The sequence below is a fragment of the Ovis canadensis genome, chromosome 19, assembly GCF_042477335.2.
Source record: "Ovis canadensis isolate MfBH-ARS-UI-01 breed Bighorn chromosome 19, ARS-UI_OviCan_v2, whole genome shotgun sequence".
NCBI lineage: Eukaryota > Metazoa > Chordata > Mammalia > Artiodactyla > Bovidae > Ovis > Ovis canadensis.
This window is the reverse complement of record NC_091263.1, coordinates 72,980,743-73,002,353: the sequence shown is the minus strand read 5'-3', so window position 1 is coordinate 73,002,353 and position 21,611 is coordinate 72,980,743. Positions and strand designations below refer to the sequence as shown.

At 48.7% G+C, this 21,611-nt stretch overlaps 1 long non-coding RNA gene across 1 annotated transcript; it reads left to right on the top strand.

Moving 5' to 3' along the window:
• Positions 1-82: 82 nt before the first annotated feature.
• LOC138424766 (uncharacterized) lies at positions 83-18,863 on the top strand. The gene is made up of 3 exons (XR_011250959.1): positions 83-484; positions 9,583-9,734; positions 18,262-18,863. It is a non-coding gene; the product is annotated as an uncharacterized lncRNA (long non-coding RNA).
• Positions 18,864-21,611: the final 2,748 nt, after the last annotated feature.

Genomic DNA, 21,611 nt, shown 5'->3' with positions numbered 1-21,611 from the left:
CGGGGCGGAGCGAGGGGCTGGGGCGCGCCCGGGGCCCCGCGGGGGGGTGGGTGAGTGGGACGGGGCGTGCGCCCGAGTCACCGCGGGCAGGGCGAGTACGGCGCCGGCCTGCAGGACGCCCGTCGACCGCGCGCGAAGCGCTGCACGGTTTCCCGGCCTCCACGTTCGGTCCCCTGGTTTCAGACTCCTCTCCGCCACCCGCAGCCATTCACTGGGCCCCAGGCAGCGCCCCTGGCCAGTGAGCCTGGCCAGGGCCTCACAAACAAGTCAGCCAGGCTCCTGAGACCTCGAGCTCGGTCGGAGGAGACCCCCATCAACACGCGAAGGAACGGGCTCCCAGGAAATCCGGAATGTGTACGCATCCTGGCCTGGGCATCCAAAAGAGGCGCCCAGTTCCGCAAGTATGAGCCACCTGCTGAAGACCTGGACCCTTCTATCTCCCCCAGGGAGGCACTGTGGTCCCCAGTTTTCGAGGAGAAACAAGGTGAGTTGGCCTGAAGGCCGCTCAGCCACGAAGGACAGCGCCGAGGCTCTCAGTCCCCAAAGCCCTGTTCTCTGCGCTGCACCCCCTCTCTTCCTTCCGGAAGCCATGGGAGGTTACTCAAAGGGCAGATTTAGGGGCTGACACCGCCAGAGCACACTCTGCCGCGCCTCTGCCCTCAACTGCACGCGACAGGGAACGCTCAGCATCAGTGAATTCTGGGCGCAGAAGCCTCCGATCTCAAATTCAATCTACAGGTTGTGTCCTGGGTTTGTAGTTGTCTTTGTCCAGACTTACAGGAGGAGAGGGCTCAGCATGTACCCTACTCCCAGTTAAGATGTTAATCTGCTGCGCAGAGGGGAGGCCCCAGCTTAGTGGGAGGTCAGGAAAGGGCGGAGCGAGTGCCCAGGGGCCCCGGTGTGAAGGGTCCAGGAAGTGTGCCCTGAATTGTAACCCGGGAGGCCCCCTGATCCCACTTGGCAGCCCACTCCAGCATTCTTGCCTGGAGAATCCCATGGACAGAGGAGCCTGGCGGGCTGCAGTCCACGGGGTCGCAAAAAAGTCAGATAGGACTGACAGACTCGGGCCCCCTGACGACCCTGTCTGAGGGTGGAGGGAGAGGCTGAACTTCAGTCCTGCTGGGAAAGGCTTCTGGGAGGAGGTGGCCCCTGGGAGGAGGTTGGGCAAAGACATCTCACTGGGTCTCAGAGAGGCCCTGATGGCCTGCCCTTCAGGGACCAGCCAGCTTTGTGACAGTAGGGAGGAATGTTTGGGGATCACCCCCAAAGCCTTTCCTGGCGGCTCAGATGGTAAAGAGCCTGCTTGCAGTGTAGAAGACCCAGGTTCGATCCCTGGGTCTGGAAGATCCCCTGGAGAAGGACGTGGCAACCCACTCCAGTATTCTTACCTGGAGAATCCCATGCCTGGAGGAGCCTGACTGGCTGCAGTCCATGGGGTCACAAAGAGCCGGACTGGACTGAGCTATTTCACTTTCACTTCCACTCAAGGCCTAAAGGCCGAGAGAGCTCTGTGAGCTGGGCTCTTCCCTGTGTGGAGCCAAGGGCTCTGGGAGGGGAAATTCCAGGAGGCTCTCTTATGTAAAGAAATGAGAGCTGTATGAATAAAAACAGCCCCAGAGTGGGTGTCTGTGAGGAGTTCTTAGTGTTCTTGTTTGCGTGTTTTATTGATTCTTTTTTTTAGTAAATAACGGATGGTTTAAGCTAAAAAGGCTGAAAAGAGCTCATAGTAAAAATGACTCCCCCCTCCTCCCCCTCACCCAGTCCCCTTCCCAGAGGCAATCAGTGTTTTCTGGTTGGGTATGCTTCCAGACAGATTTTATGCATATATAAGCAAATACATGTGTGTGTATATTTGAAATTCATGATGTACCTCGTCATGTTCCAATCTGCCCAGTTAAATTGGCAAGCCAGGAGCCTTGTCCAGCAGATAAGTAAATACAAGGAACTCGGTGGGCCACTGGGGATCTTAAGCCTGTCTGGTCCATGGCCAGCATGAATCCCTGTGACCCCACCTTTCCAGATCTTCTGATTATTGAGGAGAAATCAGTGATGTCGATTTGTAGAGAAAACATCTTGAGTGTAAGTGAATGTAATTTATCTTGGACATTTATCCCAGGAAAATGAAAGCTTAGTTTTCACAAAAGCCCATACATACAGTGTTCAAGGCAGCTTTCTTCAGAACAACCCAGCACTGAAAACAGCATAGGAGTCCTTCCATGGGTGACGGAAAAACGGACTGGTCAGTCGACACCATGAAATGCTACTTGGCAACAAAGGAAAACAGCTGATACACTCAGTAACTCGAATTCAAAGGAAATTATGCTGAGTGGAAAAAAGTCAATCACAAACGGTTACATATGGCATAATTCCACTCATATAACATTCTTAAAAATGGCGAAATTATAGAACTGGAGAACAGGTGAGTGCTTGACGGGGTGAGAGTCAGACAGGGGAGGGGATGGTGGTGATGTGGCTGTGAAATATGAAATCTTTGTGAGGATCGAAATGCGTCTTGACTGAGAAAAAGTGAACGTGTTAGTAGCTCAGTGGTGTCTGACTCTGCGACCCCATGGATTGTAGCCGGCCGGGCTCCTCTGTCCATGGGATTCTCAAAGGCAAGAATACTGGAGTAGGTTGCCAGCCCATCTCCAGGGGGTCTTCCCAACCCAGGAATTGTAGCTGGGTCTCCTGCACTGCAGGGTAAATCCTGGTTACAATATGTCCTATTGGTTTTTCCTAATTGACACATACTTGATTTATCGATACAATGTTGCCTTAGTTTCGGGTATACAGCAAAATGATTCGTTTATTTTTTTTTTCAAATTCTTTTCCATTATAAATTATTACAAGATATTGAAAGAGTTCCCTGGTGTCCTATAGTTCTGCAAGAAGTCACCATTGGTGGGGGGGGGGGGCGGCGGGGAGAGGGTACACAGGCTCTGTCTTAAACATGTCTCTGTCTGTGTCTTAAAACTACATGGGAAGGACTTTCCTGGTGGTCCAGTGGCTAAGGCTCCAGGCTTCCAACGCAGGGGACCCGGGTTCCATCCCTGGTCAGGGAACCAGATCCACGTGCCACAACTAAGACCCAGCCCAGCCAAATACACAAAAAAACATTAAAGAAAGAGTTGCATGTGAATCTATAATTACCTGAAAAGAAAAAAGTTTCATTATGCAAAGGGAAAAGCAAACGTACAAACAGGCCTAACAGAATAATCTCGGTAGACACAGCTTGTTGGCCACCTTAAGGTGCTTACCTTAAGGCAGTCAGGAAATTTCCCCTGAGGAAACCAGCCAACAGGAAGCAACAAAATGATGGACAGAACATTTCCCTTCCCTCTTTCTTTTGTCCTTAGTCCTGCCCACCCCCACCCCAGCCCAGCCCCGCCCAGTTGCCCACGGTGTCTGGGTCCCAGACTCTAAGCAGCACCTGCCTTCTATGTGTGATCTGCGTCCATGCCCTGCCTCTGGGTACCTTCTCTGGGAATCCAGTGCTTTATCTGAGTTTCAGGGGGCCAGGGGGCCTGGCCTGAGCAGGCCATGCTGCCCCAGGCACAGAGATCCCCCGTGGAAGGAAGGGACCCACGTTCGTCTGCCTGATAAATAAAGTGAGACAGGACAGTGACTTCTATCAGTGTGTGCCATGCCTGTTGTCTCCCACCACTCAGAAAAAATGTGCAGCCCTGAGAGCTGGCTCATTGGAAAAGACTCTGATGCTGGGAGGGATTGGGCGCAGGAGGAGAAGGGGACGACAGAGGATGAGATGGCTGGATGGCATCACGGACTCGATGGACGTGAGTCTGAGTGAACTCTGGGAGTTGGTGATGGACAGGGAGGCCTGGCGTGCTGCGATTCATGGGGTCGCAAAGAGTCGGACACGAGTGACTGAACTGAACTGAACTGAGGACCACGGGTACTGGTATTTCCTATTTGTCTTCAAATCAAACCGTTCACATTTATTTAAGGAGACTTTGTCAGTTCTGTAAATAGGAATGCAGCATCATTTGCTCAAATAGTAGCCATAAAATAAATACAATGAAACAATAGGATGCCATGATTCTACCAGGAGACACTGCTTCCGGAGCCCAAGGCCCACGCTCTCTGTTCCTGGGAGGAGGACCACGCCCCGGCCGACAAGGACCTTTCTCCAGGAGCGAATGAGGGTCGAGAGGGGATTTCAAAGGCAAGCAACCTGCCTCTACTGGCACGCTGTCGTATTAGAATCCATCTCTCAACTGTTTGCAACAAATATATTTTTTAAATGGTGCAGTGGAGAAGCTCACACATCCACAGTAGTTGCTAGAATAGCAAAACGAAGCCCCCGGCGGGACCCTCCACCCCCACAGCCACCGCTGTGGCCAGCATTGCTCCTTCTGCAGCCGACTCCAGCCCCTAACCATCTCACTTGAAACAATTCCGAGACATCTTACCATTTCATCTGCATTTCAATGTGTATCACTAAAGATAAGAACCCTTTTACATGTACACGATAACCACAAAGCTATCACCACATCTAAAAAATGACCAGTAATTCTCAGTCATAACATATCCAGAGTTCAGACTTCCAACTGTCATAGCTTTTTTTTTTCCCCACAAATTGTACTTTCAGAATCAGGATCCAAGTAAGGTGCACACGTTGCAATGGGCCGAAATGAGCTTTTAATCTGCAGGCTCCCCGGCCGGCTCCCTGCCTCCAGGCGTTGTCTGTGTTCCTCTCGCAATAGCAGCTCCTCTTTAGCGCAACTTCACGCCCGCCTGCCCACCCCCACGCCATCCATCTGTGGGAGCTGCCCGGCAGCCGTGGTCCTCCCGCGGCGTGAGGCCACAGCAGCTTCTAGTCATGGTCCCTGAGGATTAAGGTTAAGGTGGGGGGTCCCCGCTGTGGGCCTTCAGCACCATCTCTGAGATGGAAACCTCAGCATTTAGGGAAATTAAAACAAAAGAAAGAAAAAGGCTGGGCGCGATGGAACAGCTCCAACCCTGGCAAAATGCTTTCTAAAACTTCAAGGGAATGGCACCGTCTAATTAGGCAGAAATTGCAGCTTTTTGCCAGTGCTCAGACACGCCGCCTGCTCACCGGATCTCGTTTTGATTTGCACATTCACGCTCACGAGGGCGGCCTTCCCACACTTGCCACTTCCATCCCCTGCCAGGATCAGGGAATGCCCGGGCCAGTTCTCTGCCCCTGGACCACCGAAGCCCTCATCCTCGCCGCCCAGCTCTCTTCTTCCCCGAAGACCTCACTAGGGGACAGTGGAGGCAGGGAAAGCTGACTGAAGCGCCACACCGTCAGGCCCCTCGGAAGTGCTGGCACGCGTGCCATCCCACCGCCAAGCCTGACGCCAGCAGCCCTGGAGAGACACAGGGGGTCTCGACCTCACCAGGCCACCAAAAACTGGAGGAGGGGGTCTTCCCTGGTGGGCCACTGGCCGAGACTCTGCGCTCCCAACGTAGGGGGCCTGGGTTCGATCGTGGTCAGGGAACTGGATGCCACACGCCACAGCTGAGAGCTTGCAGGCCACAACAAAGGTGGAAGATTCTGCACAAACAAATAAATCTGAAAAATACTGGAGGAGAGTATGTCCTAGCCCTGGCTTCCCAGGTGCGCCCTGCCCACCACCAGGACGCGGACACTGGTACCAGAGTGGTTGACACACCACAGTACACGCATGCCTGGCCCACCCTCCAGAGCCCCCCAGATGCCTTTGGCAGAAGAGTCTAAACTCCTCCGTGATCTTCAGATCCCTCCAGGTGTATCTGCTTCCCACACAGCATCACCTCTTCCGTCCACCTCCCAGGCCCTCCCGTCCAGTGGGACACAGTTGGCTATTTCAACGTCTTAGGAATGAACGTTTTTTTGTAACACTCCTTCATAAGACAAAATTATTGTTTTGATTTTTTAATTAAAAGATTTTTTTTATTAAAAATTAAATAATACAGCCCCAAAGGGAAAGCTAATAGATTATTCTTTTTAATTATATTAGTACATTTCTTAAAAACATGCTTACATATCTGCCCATTGCAGTAATAAATAACATCAGGGTGTACGGGTCTATTCACTAAATAAGAATGCAATTAAAAAGAAGTTTGCAGTTTTGGTGGGGGTGAGGATTCCACCTGCCAATGCAGGAGACGCAGCTTCCATCCCTGATCTGGGGCAATCCCACCCGCCGCGGGGCGTCTAAGCCAGTTCAGCACCGTTGAGCCCAAGCTCTAGAGTCTGAGGGCTCCAGCTACTCACGCCCGTGTGCCCTAGAGCCTGCGCTCTGCAACGAGCGGCCACCACAATCGGAAGCCTGCACACCGCAACTAGAGAGTAGCCTCTGCTCAGGGCAACCAGAGACAAGCCCGTGAGGCAAGGAAGACCCAGAATAGCCAAAACACGTAAATAAATAAAATTATTTTTAAGAGTCATTAAGGTGATAAACTTTACATGAACTTCACCACCACCACAACAAAAGGATTTTTTTTTAAAACCCTTAACAGTAGCCACAGGGACTCTTTAGAACTTAAACCTACAGAGGCTTCCAGGCGTCTGTGTATTTCATCCCTGTGTGATGAATTAGAAACATATGGTGTGTCTTTTATCACTGCCATTAATCCTGCCTGGGCATGGTGGTTACGGAGACCAGACCGACTTCAGTCCATCCTGTTGCTGGGTGCAGCATCTCTGGACAGCACACCTTCGTGCTGTGGGCAGCCCCCAGCCCTTCCTCGGGCACAGCTTTCTCTGAGGCCTCTGCATATGCTGGTCAGACGCCGTCCCTGCTCCCTGTTGGCTGCGTGGCCCTGAGAAGGTTACACCTTCATTGACAACATGGAGTTCCTCATGGTCTCCAAGGCACAGACATTCCATTAAGACACGTAACCTTAGGACAGGGCTTAGGACACTATGTAGTCAACTACTTTCTCCACAAGGAGGACGTTCCTCTTCCTCAGACAGAAAACACTACCCAGATTTCTTCCCTTTGAATTGTTTCCCAATATTTAATAATCGGGGTTTTTTTTAACATAAAATCTAGCTTTATAATTTCTTTCAAAACATCAGAAGTTTAAAAAAAAAAAATCAGAAGTATTGGCAACACGGGGCTCATCTTTCCACAGGATAAACGACCTGCCAGACACGAGTGGCCGACATCTTTTGAAAGAAGGATTTTCGACCTCCCCAGTTTGCCACAGTCTCCACCACTCCCTACTCATCCCAATGAGCTTGACATTGTACAGAAATGAAAATTCAAACCCAGGAAACAAAATACATTAGGAAACTTTCATTTCACCCAGACTTGCCAATGCAGTGATCAGGAGGAACTTTAGGTTTTCCCATAACTTTCCATATGTCCACTGAAGCCAAGGGGCCGCAGTTCCGGCGACCTTGCAGCAGGCGGCAGATTGTCCGGCCGAGACGCCTGTCAGAGCCAAGGATGACTTCCTGCGTGAAGCTGCGCTCTCCCTCCCCGCCCATCCCGCAGGGCACTTGTTTTCATTTCGCAGAACAGCCAGGAAACTTTAGCTAAACTGTTCTGGGGGTTCTTTTTGTTTCTTGTTTTGTTTTTGTAATTCTTGGCCTGGGCACGTGGGATTTTAGTTTCACAACCAGGGATCGAACCCTCGCCCCCTGCAGTGGAAACGCAGAGCCTTAACCACTGGACCAACAGGAAGTCCCTAAACTGCGGACAGTATCACAGTATTTACATCACAAAGGTGCACGTTAGGCTGCGGCAGATCCTAGTGCCCTTTAAGTCAGGTGGAGAAGGAAGTGGCACCCCACTCCAGTGTTCTTGCCTGGAAAATCCCATGGACAGAGGAACCTGGTGGACTACAGCCCAAGGGGTCGCAAAGAGTTGGACACGACTGAGCGACTTCACTTTCACTTTCACTTTAAGTCCGAACGTGACTTGAGTGGATAATTTAGGTTTTGCATCCATTAGAAACTTTGATGAACTCAAAGTTTAAGTAGCTGGTGAGGGTGGAGGGTGCAGTTCTTTGCTCCCATTTTTACTCCGTGGGCCCAGAATGCTTTCTGCAGGATTGAGAAAGGCAGTGTCTATCGGGGAGGGGAAATTTCCCTCTCCCCTCATTGAGTTCCTGTGGCTGAGCTAATAATAAAATGGACACAAGACACGTAAGTAAATAAATTTTAATTTGTGCTCATAGAGGTTTCACAGTAATGGGACCTAAGAGGTGGCCAAAGCAAGAAGCTTGTATATTTCTTTAGACAAAGAAACAATAAATTTGAGAGGAATTGACAGGAAAAAGGAAATGAGGCTTTGGGAACTCTAATCAGAGTTGGGCCTTGGGGTGGTAAATTAAAGAAGTAACAGGTTTGTTTATATAGACTCTCCACCATGGATCCCCTGTTTCCTTCCACTTTCAGATGCAGGCAGTGGCCCTTTTACAGGAGAGATTTATTCCCTGCTTTCCGGAAGGCAGAGAGGAGGGTCACAGGTTCCCTCTTGTGCTAACATCTATCTCAAGTGTTAGCCTCTCAGCTGTGTCCGACTCTTTGTGACCCTAAGGACTGTGGCCCTCCCAGCTCCTCAGTCCATGGACTTCTCCAGGCAAGAGTACTGCAGTGGGTATCCATTCCTTCTCCAGGGCATCTTCCCGACCCAGGGATCGAACCTGGATCTCCTGCATTGCAGGCAGATTCTTTACCCTCTGAGCCACCGGCCAAGCCCTGAGTAATTTTAACTCAGAATAACCAGTGTGCCGTTAGGACCTATCTGGGGATGGCCCGACCTGGCAGAGATCATCTTCACTGGAGACTTCCCGCTTTCTCTCCTGCCATTTTTATCTCAGGGCAAAGACAGAAGTTTGTGAGAATATATGCAAGTTCTCCACCAGCTGCAAATTAGAGCTACTTGAACGCGGTGTTAGAGTCAGTTGGTGGAGAGCTGGAAAATCATACAGAGAAGCTAAACATACAGAGAATTCCCAGGAGAGAAAGTCCCAGCGACCAGTACACAGAAAAAGATCTGCCCCCTCCTTGAGCCCAGGGAAAGGCAAACTGAAACAGGAAGGAGCTGTCTTTTCTCACTGATCAGATCAGCCAGACTTTTAAAGTCTGACTCTCTCGAGTCTGAGCGAAGGCAGGGGAACTGAAGTCTCTTGCACGGCTGGTGGAGGTGTGAATTGCTCCAGCCAATTGGAGATTTTCAGTACATGTGTGTGCAAGTCCTTGGAAATCTGAGACCAGATATGTTTCCGAATTTTTAAAAATAATCTCTTTTTATTCATTTATTTTGGCTGTGCTGGTCTTGGCTGCTGTGCGGGCCTCTCTCTAGTTGTGGCCAGAGGGGGCTGCTCTCTAGCGGCAGGGGGCTGCTCTCTAGGCGGGCTTCTCACTGTGGCGGCTTGTCTCGCTGCGGAGCACAAGCTACAGGCTGCAAGGGGCTGAGCAGCTGCAACGCATGGGCTCTAGAGCGCAGCTCAGTGGTGGTGGCACGTGGGCTTAGATGCTCAGACACGTGTGGGATCTTCCTGGACCAGGAATCGGTCCCTCGATTGCACTGGCAGGTGGGTTCTTTACCACTGAGGCACCAGGGAAGCTGCTGTTTCAGAATCTTTTTCTTTTTCATTTAGTTTGAAAAGTAAAAGGTGCAGAAGCCCATCTTTGCAACACCACTCCCAGTGAATTCAGGAGCAGCACCTACTGTCAACACTTCAGCTGCTCTTAAATCAAGCATCAGTGCTCACACTGAATGGGCAGAAGACTTTAAACCATCTCAACACAGGTATGTCAGTTTTCACTGCAAAGGACTTTGATGAGAACTTATAGGCAAAGTGATGTGAGGGGTTTGGGGGGTTTGTTTTTTATTTCAGAATGGTGGGGAGGGATTTGGATCTGTATTTAGTAAACCTGAACACGGACATAGCTCAAGACCTAGCAATTCATCTCGTACATATGTACCTTAGAATATGAGATTTGAACTTTTTTTCTCAATTAAAAAATTCTGAAGCATAGCTGATTTACCATGTTGTGTTAATTTCTGCTGTGCAGCAGAGTGACTCAGTTGTGAAGATGCGCGGTCTTCTCCACGCTCTTTCCCCTTGTGGTGTATTGCAGGGCATCGCTACAGTTCCCTGGGCCATACAGCAGGGCTTTGTTGTTTATCCATCCTGTATATAACAGGTTGCACCTACTAACAGAATCTGAACTTTTCTGAGTGCAACCCGCAGTATGAGAAACACCAGTCAGAGGCTTCCCTGGTGGTCCAGAGGTTAGGGCTCCGCGCTCCCACGGCAGGGGGCATGGGTTCGATCCCTGCTCAGGGAACTATATTCCACATGCTGCGCAGTGCCATTAAAAAACAAAGCAACGCAATCACATGTGACCCATTTCACAATGCTTTGTGGGAGTGAAACGAAAGTTTCATGAAGCAGCATTCACCTTCCTGCAGGTGACCATTCTGATATCTTCTGTTTCATATTTCATCATTTGTGTGTTTAATATGTGCCAGACATAGTTCTAAGCCTTTTTCCCTATATTTCATTCTTTCAAAAGTTCTTGGATAACAACTCAATGATAAAAAAAAGCCAAATAACCCAATTTAAAAAATGAACAAAGGGCGTGAATAGGTATTTTTCTGCAGAAGATATATAAACAGCCAATGGGAAGATGTCCAACATTATCAGCCACCAGGGAAATGTCAATCAAAACCACAACAGGTAGCATTTCACGTCAACTGGGATGGCCGTGATAACCAAAAAGAAACATAGCAAGTGCTGGCGAGGATGTGGGAACTGGAACCACAGGGAAGGAAAACCTTTCCCCTGCCATGTTAGGTTCAGTAGTGGGAGCAGGTTAGCAAGAAGAAAGATAGACTTTTATAGGTACTGGAAGTTCACAGGAAAACATAATCTCTAAATAGCTGAGGACTTAACAGGGGAGAAGGATACGGGGAAATGCTTCCGTGGAATAACAAACGGGCTTCCAGAGGAGCAAACGGGAAGTCAGAAAGCCTGTGATGTTTGTTTCAGCCGGTGGTGCTAGTGGTAAGGTACCCACCTGCCAGTGCAGGAGAGGCCGGCTCGACCCCTGGGTTGGGAGGGGATGGAGGTGGACATGGCAGCCACTCCAGTGTCTGGCCTGGGAAATCTCACAGACAGAGGAGCCTGGCGGCTACAGTCCATAGGGTCGCAAAGAGTCAGACGCGACTGAAGCGACTTGGCAGAGCAGGCAAGCAGCTACGAGGGGCTTCCAGTCGCTTCTTTCCAGCCCTAGAAAGGAGGGTCCAGAAGTTTCCACCTTTAACCGAATGAAGGAAGCTCTGAAGAGGCTCTTCCTGCAACTGTGAATCTCAAATGTCTTTCCTTTAAAATGATCTTTCTTTCAACTCTGGAGGCCTCGGTGGGCCCCCAAAGGACCCTCGCTCAATGCTGACGGGAATGCAAAATCGTGCGGACACTTTGGAAAACAGCCTGGCAGTTCCTGAAAAATTAAACATAGAGCTGCCCTGTTGTTGAAAGTGAACGTCGCTCTGGCGTGTCAGATTCTTTGCGACCCCACGGACTACACAGCCCATGGAGGTCTCCAGGCCAGAATACTGGAGCGGGTGGCCTTTCCCTTCTCCAGGGGATCTTCCCAACCCAGGGGTCGAACCCAGGTCTCCTGCGTTGCAGGCAGTTTTTTACCAGCTGAGCCACGGGGGAAGCCCCCACTGTTGTTGTTCAGTTGCTCAGTCGGGTCCAACTCTTTGTGACCCCAGGCGCTGCAGCACGCCAGGCTTTCCTGCCCTTCACTGTCTCCCGGAGTTTTCCCAAACTCATGTCCATTGACTTGACGATGCTATCTATCCGTCTCCTCCTCTGCCGCCCCCTTCTTTTGCCTTCCACCTTTCCCAGCATCAGGGTCTTTTCCAATGAGTTGCCTATGAGCCAACAATTCTGCTCCCGGGTATATACCCAAAAGGAAAAGGAAACGTTCCTCTACACAAAAGCTTGTATACAGACATTCATTAGATTATTCACAGCAACCAAAAAGGGGAAACAACCCAACCGTCCATCAGCTGAGGAGTGTAGGCGAGTGTGGTCTGTCAGACAATGCAATACTGTTCGACAACAAAAAGGAAGCAAGTGTTGAGACGCGCTACAACGTGAACGAACCTTGAAAGCATTATGGTCAGTGAAAGCAGCCAGTCACAAAATGCCACAGGCCGTATTACCCCATTCATGCGAAATGTCCAGAATTTCCAGAAGCAGAAACGTAGCTTAGTGGTTGCCTGGCAGTGGGGGCGTGGGTGGAGAGCAGAAATGGGGAATGGTTGCTGATGGTCCAAAGGTTGGTTTGAGGGGCTCTGAGAATGTTCTAAAATTTGAGGGTGGTTGGTGACTTCCCTGGGCTTTCCTGGTGGCTCAGACAGTAAAGAATCTGCCTGAAATGCAGGGGACCCTGGTTCAACCCCTGGGTTGGGAAGATGCCCTGGAGAAAGAAATGGCAAGCCACTCCCCTATTCTTGCTTGGAGAAATCCATGGACAGAGAAGCCTGGCGGCCTACATCCATGGCGTCACGAAGAGTAGGTCGTGACTGAGTGACTAACACACGCTCGAGACTTTCCTGGGGGTCCAGTGGCTGAGAGTCGACACTCCCAACGCAAGGGACAGTGGTTTGATCCCTGGTTGGGGAATAAGATCACACTTGCCACGCTGAGTGGCCAAAAACTAAGTAAGTAAAATTAGAACATTGTGATGCTGGTACAACTCCGAAATACCGCGAAACGCTGTAAATGCATGAGTTTTCACGACACGCAAACTGTATCTCGATAAAGCTGTAAAAGAAGTTTGGTTGGAATCTGGGGCACTCTCTGCCCCCTTTCTGATGTCTGTGTCAGAAGCTTTCCCTGTCCTTTTTATACTTTAATAAAACTCTGCTATACACACACTCACACACACACAATTTTGGTTGAAATCCCTTACATTCATCTCTCACGCCGCTTATAGGTTGTGACCCACAGTGAGACGAAATGGCTACAGAGAAAGCCTCACGTGTACAAGCAGATGCGAAGAAGGATATTTATTGCAAGACTTTTTTGTGAATATAAATAAAGTGGAAGTGTCTCTAATTTCACTCTTGGGATAAAATGCAACAGTAAAAAACGATGACCCAGACCTGCAGATTGGCAGCTTGAGATCACAACACCACAGCGCTGCATGAAGCAGCCACGTCATCAGGGAACCCTGGGGCTTTCTGCTCTCAGGAATGTTCTTTTTCTTCGCCTGACTGACGGTCCCACGAGGGCTCACTTTGCACCCTTTTGTAAAACCAAACTCTTTTCTGTATCTGCATAAGTTATAAATAATTTAATTTTTTTAAAAAAGAAAATGCGGCATATTAGGTGCAGCTTGATGCTATTTATGTATACATTTTACAAACATGCCAATCAATAGCATTGTACCCATCGCCTGATGAACTATGGAATGAGGTTGGTGACATTGTACAGGAGACAGGGATCAAGACCATCCCCATGGAAAAGAAATGCAAAAAAGCAAAATGGCTGTCTGCGGAGGCCTTACAGATAGCTGTGAAAAGAAGAGAAGCAAAAAGCAAAGGAGAAAAGGAAAGATATAAGCATCTGAATGCAGAGTTCCAAAGAATAGCAAGAAGAGATAAGAAAGCCTTCTTCAGCGATCAATGCAAAGAAATAGAGGGAAAGAACAGAATGGGAAAGACTAGAGATCTCTTCAAGAAAATTAGAGATACCAAGGGAACATTTCATGCAAAAATGGGCTCGATAAAGGACAGAAATGGTCTGGACCTAACAGAAGCAGAAGATATTAAGAAGAGATGGCAAGAATACACAGAAGAACTGTACAAAAAAGATCTTCACAACAAGATAATCACGATGGTGTGATCACTCGCCTAGAGCCAGACATCCTGGAATGTGAAGTCAAGTGAGCCTTAGAAAGCATCACTATGAACAAAGCTAGTGGAGGTGATGGAATTCCAGTGGAGCTGTTTCAAATCCTGAAAGATGATGCTGTGAAAGTGCTGCACTCAATATGCCAGCAAATTGGGAAAACTCAACAGCAGCCACAGGACTGGAAAAGGTCAGTTTTCATTCCAATCCCAAAGAAAGGCAACGCCAAAGAATGCTCAAACTACTGCACAATTGCACTCATCTCACATGCTAGTAAAGTAATGCTCAAAATTCTCCAAGCCAGGCTTCAGCAATACGTGAACTGTGAACTCCCTGATGTTCAAGCTGATTTTAGAAAAGGCAGAGGAACCAGAGATCAAATTGCCAAAAACATTCGCTGGATCATCGAAAAAGCAAGAGAGTTCCAGAAAAACATCTATTTCTGCTTTATTGACTATGTCAAAGCCTTTGACTGTGTGGATCACAATAAACTGTGGAAAATTCTTCAAGAGATGGGAATACCAGACCGCCTAACCTGCCTCTTGAGAAATCTGTATGCAGGTCAGGAAGCAACAGTTAGAATTGGACATGGAACAACAGACTGGTTCCAAATAGGAAAAGGAGTACGTCAAGGCTGTATATTGTCACCCTGCTTATTTAACTTCTATGCAGAGTACATCATGAGAAATGCTGGACTGGAAGAAACACAAGCTGGAATCAAGACTGCCCGGAGAAATATCAATAACCTCAGATATGCAGATGACACCACCCTTATGGCAGAAAGTGAAGAGGAACTTAAAAGCCTCTTGATGAAAGTGAAAGAGGAGAGTGAAACAGTTGGCTTAAAGCTCAACATTCAGAAAACGAAGATCATGGCATCTGGTCCCATCACTTCATGGGAAATAGATGGGGAAACAGTGGAAACAGTGTCAGACTTTATTTTGGGGGGCTCCAAAATCACTGCAGATGGTGATTGCAGCCATGAGATTAAAAGACGCTTACTCCTTAGAAGAAAAGTTATGAGCAACCTAGATAGTATATTCAAAAGCAGAGACATTACTTTGCCAACTAAGGTCCGTCTAGTCAAGGCTATGGTTTTTCCAGTGGTCATGTATGGATGTGAGAGTTGGACTGTGAAGAAGACTGAGCGCCGAAGAATTGATGCTTTTGAACTGTGGTGTTGGAGAAGATTCTTGAGAGTCCCTTGGACTGCAAGGAGATCCAACCAGTCCATTCTGAAGGAGATCAACCCTGGGATTTCTTTGGAAGGAATGATGCTAAAGCTGAAGCTCCAGTACTTTGGCCACCTCATGCGAAGAGGTGACTCATTGGAAAAAACTCTGATGCTGGGAGGGATTGGGGGCAGGAGGAGAAGGGGACGACCGAGGATGAGATGGCTGGATGGCATCACGGACTCGATGGACGTGAGTCTGAGTGAACTCCGGGAGTTGGTGATGGACAGGGAGGCCTGGTGTGCTGCGATTCATGGGGTCGAAAAGAGTCGGACACAGCTGAGCGACTGAACTGAACTGATGCCTGGTCAGGAAAATAGAAGTTGTTCTAGCTATACTGAGCAGAAAAGTATTTAATGTAAATAATTGCTTTCAAGTGTGTTGAAGGGGATGAACAATAGGAAACAGTACTCAGACATCAGGAGGCTGTCTCTGTCCCCGGACTGATGTCGAGAATGCACAGGTACCACATACCCGCCGGAAGCCCTGCCCTCCACCATGAGCTCGGGGGCCTAGGGTCCGTCTCCTGCCACAGCTGAAAGCACCATCCACCTGCAGAGCTGGGGCAGAAAGGAGGACAGCTTCTTTCTCTCTCCTCCCTGACAATCTCCAAATGCAGAAACAAGGAGGTCGGGCAGATAGCTCGGAAGCTGCCGGTCCCGCAGGCTAAGCAGAGAGCAGGCAAAGACGGAACAGGGCTGACAGACAGAACCCAGCGTTTATACAGGAAGGGTTCCCACCCGAGTCGCGATAGGGATCTCAGCCAGCTTTGCTGCTGCTGCGGTTCAGCCGCTCAGTCGTGTCTGACTCTTTGCGACCCCATGGACTGCAGCACGCCAGGCTTCCCTGGGTTTCACTATTTCCCGGAGTTTGCTCAGACTCATGTCCATTGAGTTGGTGATGCCATCCAACCATCTCACCCTCTGACTTCTCCCTCTCCTCTTGCTCTCAATCTTTCCCAGCATCAGGGACTTTTCCATAAGCAGCTCTTCACATCAGGTGGCCCAAGTATTGGAGCTTCAGCTTCAGCCACACTCCTCCCGGTGAATATCCAGGGTTGATTTCCTTTAGGACTAACTGATTTGAGCTCCTTGATTCCCACCCAAGTCATGATAGTAATCAGAGTCAACTTTATAACAGTTTATGTCTTTAATTTTAAAAGTTAGATAAATATGAGTGATGGTTGATTATGACTTTGGAGACAATGGGCAGTTATTTTATTATTATGCATCTTTTTCTGCATCTCCTTAAATTCTAAGAGTCTAATATATTCCAAAAATCTAACTTCTAAAAATTCAGTCAAAAAAGAACTTAATGAAAAAGATACCAAAACGCTAACGATTTTTCTGTAGGGTGGAATTTTTACCTTTTGTTTTAAATTTTTGAAGTATTGTTTGACACCTGTATTAAATTTCTAGTGAAACATTATGGTAGGGATGCTCTTGACTTTCGCCTGATTTTACATGAGTGTAATAGTCTGGAGGAAATATCATGTCAAGAACATCTTTCTAAGCTCTTGTAACTAGATGAAAGATTAGCTTGAGACGTCTGTTGGTGCAGACAGCATCCTTTCAAAAGAAGAAGAAAATAATGACAGAGTCCGCGGATTGCTTCTTCATTCAGCTTGTTGAGAACCCTGGGACAAGCCTCTCTGAGGACTGACTCGGGACACAGAGATGGGTAAACTGATGTGCCAACCTGTTTACAGGGCACGACTGAGACTTATAGGGGTCCCAGGTGGGGCTAGTGGTGGTGCGCCCACCTGCCAGCGCGGGAGATGCGGGAGATGGGAGTCCGACGACCCCTGGGTCAGGAGCGCCTCCTGGAGTCGGAAATATTCCTGCCTGGGAAATCCCCTGGTCAGAGGAGCCTGGCGGCTACAGGCCACGGGGCCACAGATGATAGAGCGCACATATTTGCTCATTCAGGTGATGAAAATGTATTTCTCACATGCAACCGGTCTTCAGCCGCAGTTTCTGGCTCAAAGCTTCCAAAACCCTTGAACTTCCTGGGACACGAGAGCAGTAAGAACACCATTTGTCATAATATCTGGTTTCTTAACTTCGGCTTCAGAGCCACAAAGGTGAAATAGGGGTCCTGTTACCTATAACAAGCCCCTTTCCACCTCCACTGGGTTGATAAGGTGACTTGGGCAAGCATCTAAGGATGCGGCTGGTTACCAGGGGAACCAAGTTTGAAGAGAGGGGAGAGGACTGATTTCGGGGAGAGGAGATGGGCTGGAGGGCGAATGGCTGGCCAGCAGTCGGTGACTGACCAGCCGTGCCTGTGTGAGGGAGCCGGAGCACAAACCTGAAAGGAGGGGGTTCAGAAGCTCCCAGGATGGGGAACCAGAACTTGTCTACCTGTCACCATACTTTGGGGGTTTTTATGCAGGCCTCATCCTGTCGGTATGATTCACCATTAAGTGAATCTCCAGCCCCTCGCCCCCCTTCCCAGAGGTTAGGGGCTGAGCCTGAACGATCTAAGCTTCTAATCCCGGCTTGGTCTTTCTGGAGACAAGCCCCCATCTTGAAGCCATCCGGGAGCCCACCAAGTATTGCCTCAATATAACAAAAGGCACTCCTAAAATTTAAACAAAAAAAAATTTTTTTTGGTTTAAATTTTTTAAAAAATTTAGAAAGGAATTTCCCTGGGGTCCAGTGGTTAAGACTCCGTGCTGCCAACAGTAGGGGCCCAGGTTCGATATTCTTGGTCAGGGAACTAAGACCCCACACACAGTACGGAGCAGCCAAAACGTAACAACAAAAAAGACACTGCTATCATCCAGGAAATCCCAAGGGATGCAAGAGCTCTGCGTGAGGGTCCCGGGCCAAAGACCAGTATCAGAACAGACAGTGTTCCTAGCACCAGGCAAGTTAAATCAACCCCGTTCCACAGATCTGAAAATGGAGCAAGACCAGTGGCTTCCGAAAAGGTACATGACCACTTGGTTGGTAGAACAGGACTTTGAACTTGGTTCTTCTGACATCCAGGTCAGGGCTAAAGATATTCCCAATGATATATATATATATATATATTTTTTTTTTTTTAAATCAGAATTCTCTTCCTGTTTGCATTCTCACTTCGAGTGTGAGATGTCCACGTGAACAGGAACTGGGCCCAGATGCATTCTCTCTTCCACACTAATGAGCTTCAGTTTGCTTTTCCTCAGGTCAGCTCATGGACACACAGAGAAGAGGATATTAGTCATTCAAAAACATTTTAAAGGCGCTGCTGTGAAGGGCTCTGCTGTTCTCCAAAGCCAGTTTCTGCTCCCAGAGGTGGGATGAGACGATTGCCTGTCACAGAACTGCGTGTGTCTCTCAGCAAAAATGGGCTGCACTTGGATGCTGAAGAGCTGACATCCTAAGAAACTCAGGCTTCTGAGATCGGGGTCTTTTCCTCCCAGGCAGGAGAAAATGACACCCTGCGTGCACCTCACGGTCAGCTTTCCAGATGGCGTTGTCAACTGTGATCTTTCCATCCTCAGTAACCATCAAAGCACAGGGCAGAGCACTTGGGAGAGTGTCTTCAGGAGACCCAGCACACGTACGCTGTAAGGCTGTTCCCATCTTACACGCGAGGACACTGGCTCGCACAGGCGGAGTGAGCTGCCCGAGATCCCACGGAGCCTGACCAAGACCCTGGCCCCAGAGCATGTTCCTGTACTTGGGGGCTGGGATCAGGGTGAGGTTAGAACCCTCCACACGTCCAAAGGCAACAGCATTTTGCTTGTTGGTTTATGTCTTTAAAAAAAAAAAACACAACTGACCTTATTTATTTTTTGAAGTTCAGTTGATTTACAATGTTTTAGGTGTACACAAAGTGACTCAGATATATATACATATATATATAATTATATGTATATATATCTCCAGATTCTTTTCCATTATAGGTTTGATAAGATATTGAATACAGTTCTCTGTGCTTTGCAGAAGGACCTTGTTGTTTATTTTATATATAGTAATTATTTCTTTCCAGACAGGGAAATGGATCATGTTCCTGCTTAAAATATCTTCATGGTCTTCAGACCAATGGCCAAGAAATTGTGAATAATGGTCATTTTTTAAAGAAACACGACAGGTTAGGCAGAACATGGTAGTTTCTTCAAGAGTGGCCCTGAAATTCCAGTTTGAACCTGATTGACAGGTTTCACCTATAAGCAGAGACAAGACGCAGTGCCTCCAGGGACGAAGGTTTCATCACTGCCTGAATCAGCTGCTTCTTCCTCTGCCCCATGTCAACCCAGGATCCACCTGCTCACAGCTTTCTTCCATCCCTCAGACTAAACTCTGCCGCCCACCCCACCCCCCCGTCTATCCTCTGCACTCTGGACACAGGCCCACGGCAGGAGGGGACACCGAGACACAGCTTAGCCTGAGGATGAGGACTCGACCCCAACCTGAGCCTCGCTGTCTGCACACCCGCCCTGGCTCCTCCACCACTGATGGGCCTCGGTCAAGTAACCTCGACTTCCGTCCTGTCCTGATCCTGGACCTGCATTCTCTCCTGACACAGCTGCTTAGATTGTATTAACAAGGGCCGTCCAGAGAACCAGAACAGAACCTGCCCGTGTGTGCACACAAACACGCAGATACATTTCAAGAGATTTATTACAAGCAATGATTCACACAGTTAAGGAGGCTTGCAAATCTCAACATCTCTGGCCTGCAAGCCAGAGACTCAGAAGGGCCGGTGCTGTGGTCCAGTCCAAGTTTGAAGGTCAGAAACCTGGGAGAACCAAAGGGGCAAGTTCCAGCCCAAGGGCAAGAAAGCACCCAAGTCCCAGCTCAGAACTCAGGTCACAAAATTCCCTCTTACTCAAGCTTTTTTTTTCCACTTGGGTCTTCAGTTAGGGTTAGGGTTAGACTATATTCGGGTTGACAATTCAGTGTACTTAGCCTACTGACTCAGACATTAATGCCACCCACAGATGTCTTCACAGACACACCCAGAACACTGTTTGACCAAACGTCTGCCCCCAGACCCAGTCAAGCTGGCGAATAAAGCTTAATCTGCTAAGTTCCTCCAAGCACTGGTTCTGGACTACCCACAAATTCTGACACGCTGTGTTTTCACTCCCATTCAGTTCAAAATATTTTGAAACTTCCCTTGTTTTGTTTCTTGAGTGCACGCTCAGCCAAGTCCGACTCTTGCGACTCCATGGACTGCAGACCACCAGGCTCGTCTGTCCATAGGATTTCCCAGGCAAGAATATGGGAGCGGGCTGCCATTCCCTTCTCCAGAGGGTCTTCCCAACCCAGGGATCAAATCTGAGTCTCCCGCGTTGGCAGGAAAATTCTTTATCCACTGAGTCACTTGAGAAGTGGTTTGATTTAAAAGATTTTTTGAGATTTTCTGGATAGCTTTTTAATTTTCTTTTTAATTAAAAAAATTTTTTTGACTGCACCCCATGGCACGTGGGGCCTTATTTCCCTGACCAGGGATGAAACCTGGCCCCCTGCACCGGAAGGCAAAGCCTTAAATCCCTGGAGCACTGGGGAACTCCCTAATGAAACACTGGTAATAACCTGGTAAGTGCACACGACGGTATCATCTTCTGAACCATCTTGAAGGGCCCGGTTCACTGCATTACGCGCATTCACGTTGCTGGGCAAGCATCACTGCCATCGTCTCCAGAGCTCCTCCACATTATCAGGCTGACTGTGTCCCCAGTAAGCGCTAACTCTCCATTCCTCTCTCCCTGAGCCCCTGGCAGCCACCTGTCTGCATCCTATCTCTGTGAACCTGACCACTCTAGGAACCACATGTAGGTGGAATCAGGCAGTACTTGTCTTTTTGTGACCAGCTATTCGCTGAGCATAGCGTCCTCCAGGCTCAGCAATGCTGCCACGTGCATCAGAATTCCCTTCCTTTCTAGGGCCCAATATCCTGTTGTCTGCGGATACCACAGTCTGCTTGTCCATCGCCTGTTGATGGACACCTTGGGTGCTTCGACGTTCTTAGCTCTTGTGAATAGTACGACGGTGCACGTATTTGTAAAACTCTCTCTTGAGACCCTGCGTTCAGCTGTTTGGATGTTTATGCAGGAGGGGACTTGCTGCATCACATGGTAATTCTACGTCCAATTTCTGGAGAAACGATCACACTGGTTTCCACAGTGCCTGCACCATTTTGCCTTTCCACCAGCAATGCACAAGAGCTCCAATTTCTCTGCATCCTTGCCAACACTTGCTATTTTCTGGATTTTTAAAAACAATATCCATTCTAATAGTCGTCAAAAATAACTTATCTTCCCTGGTGGCTCAGCTGGTAAAGAATCCACCAGCAATGATGGAGACCTGGGTTCGATCCCTGGGTTGGGAAGATCCCCTGGAGAAGGGAACGGCTACCCACTCCAATATTCTGGCCTGGAGGGTCCATGGGGTTGCAGAGTCGGACACGACTGAGCCACTTTCACACTTTGAGAGTTACTTTATGGTCCAGAATGTGGACTCTGTGCCATGTATATTTCATTGCTACTTGAAAGGGATGTGTATTCTGCAAGAGTTGAATGTAATA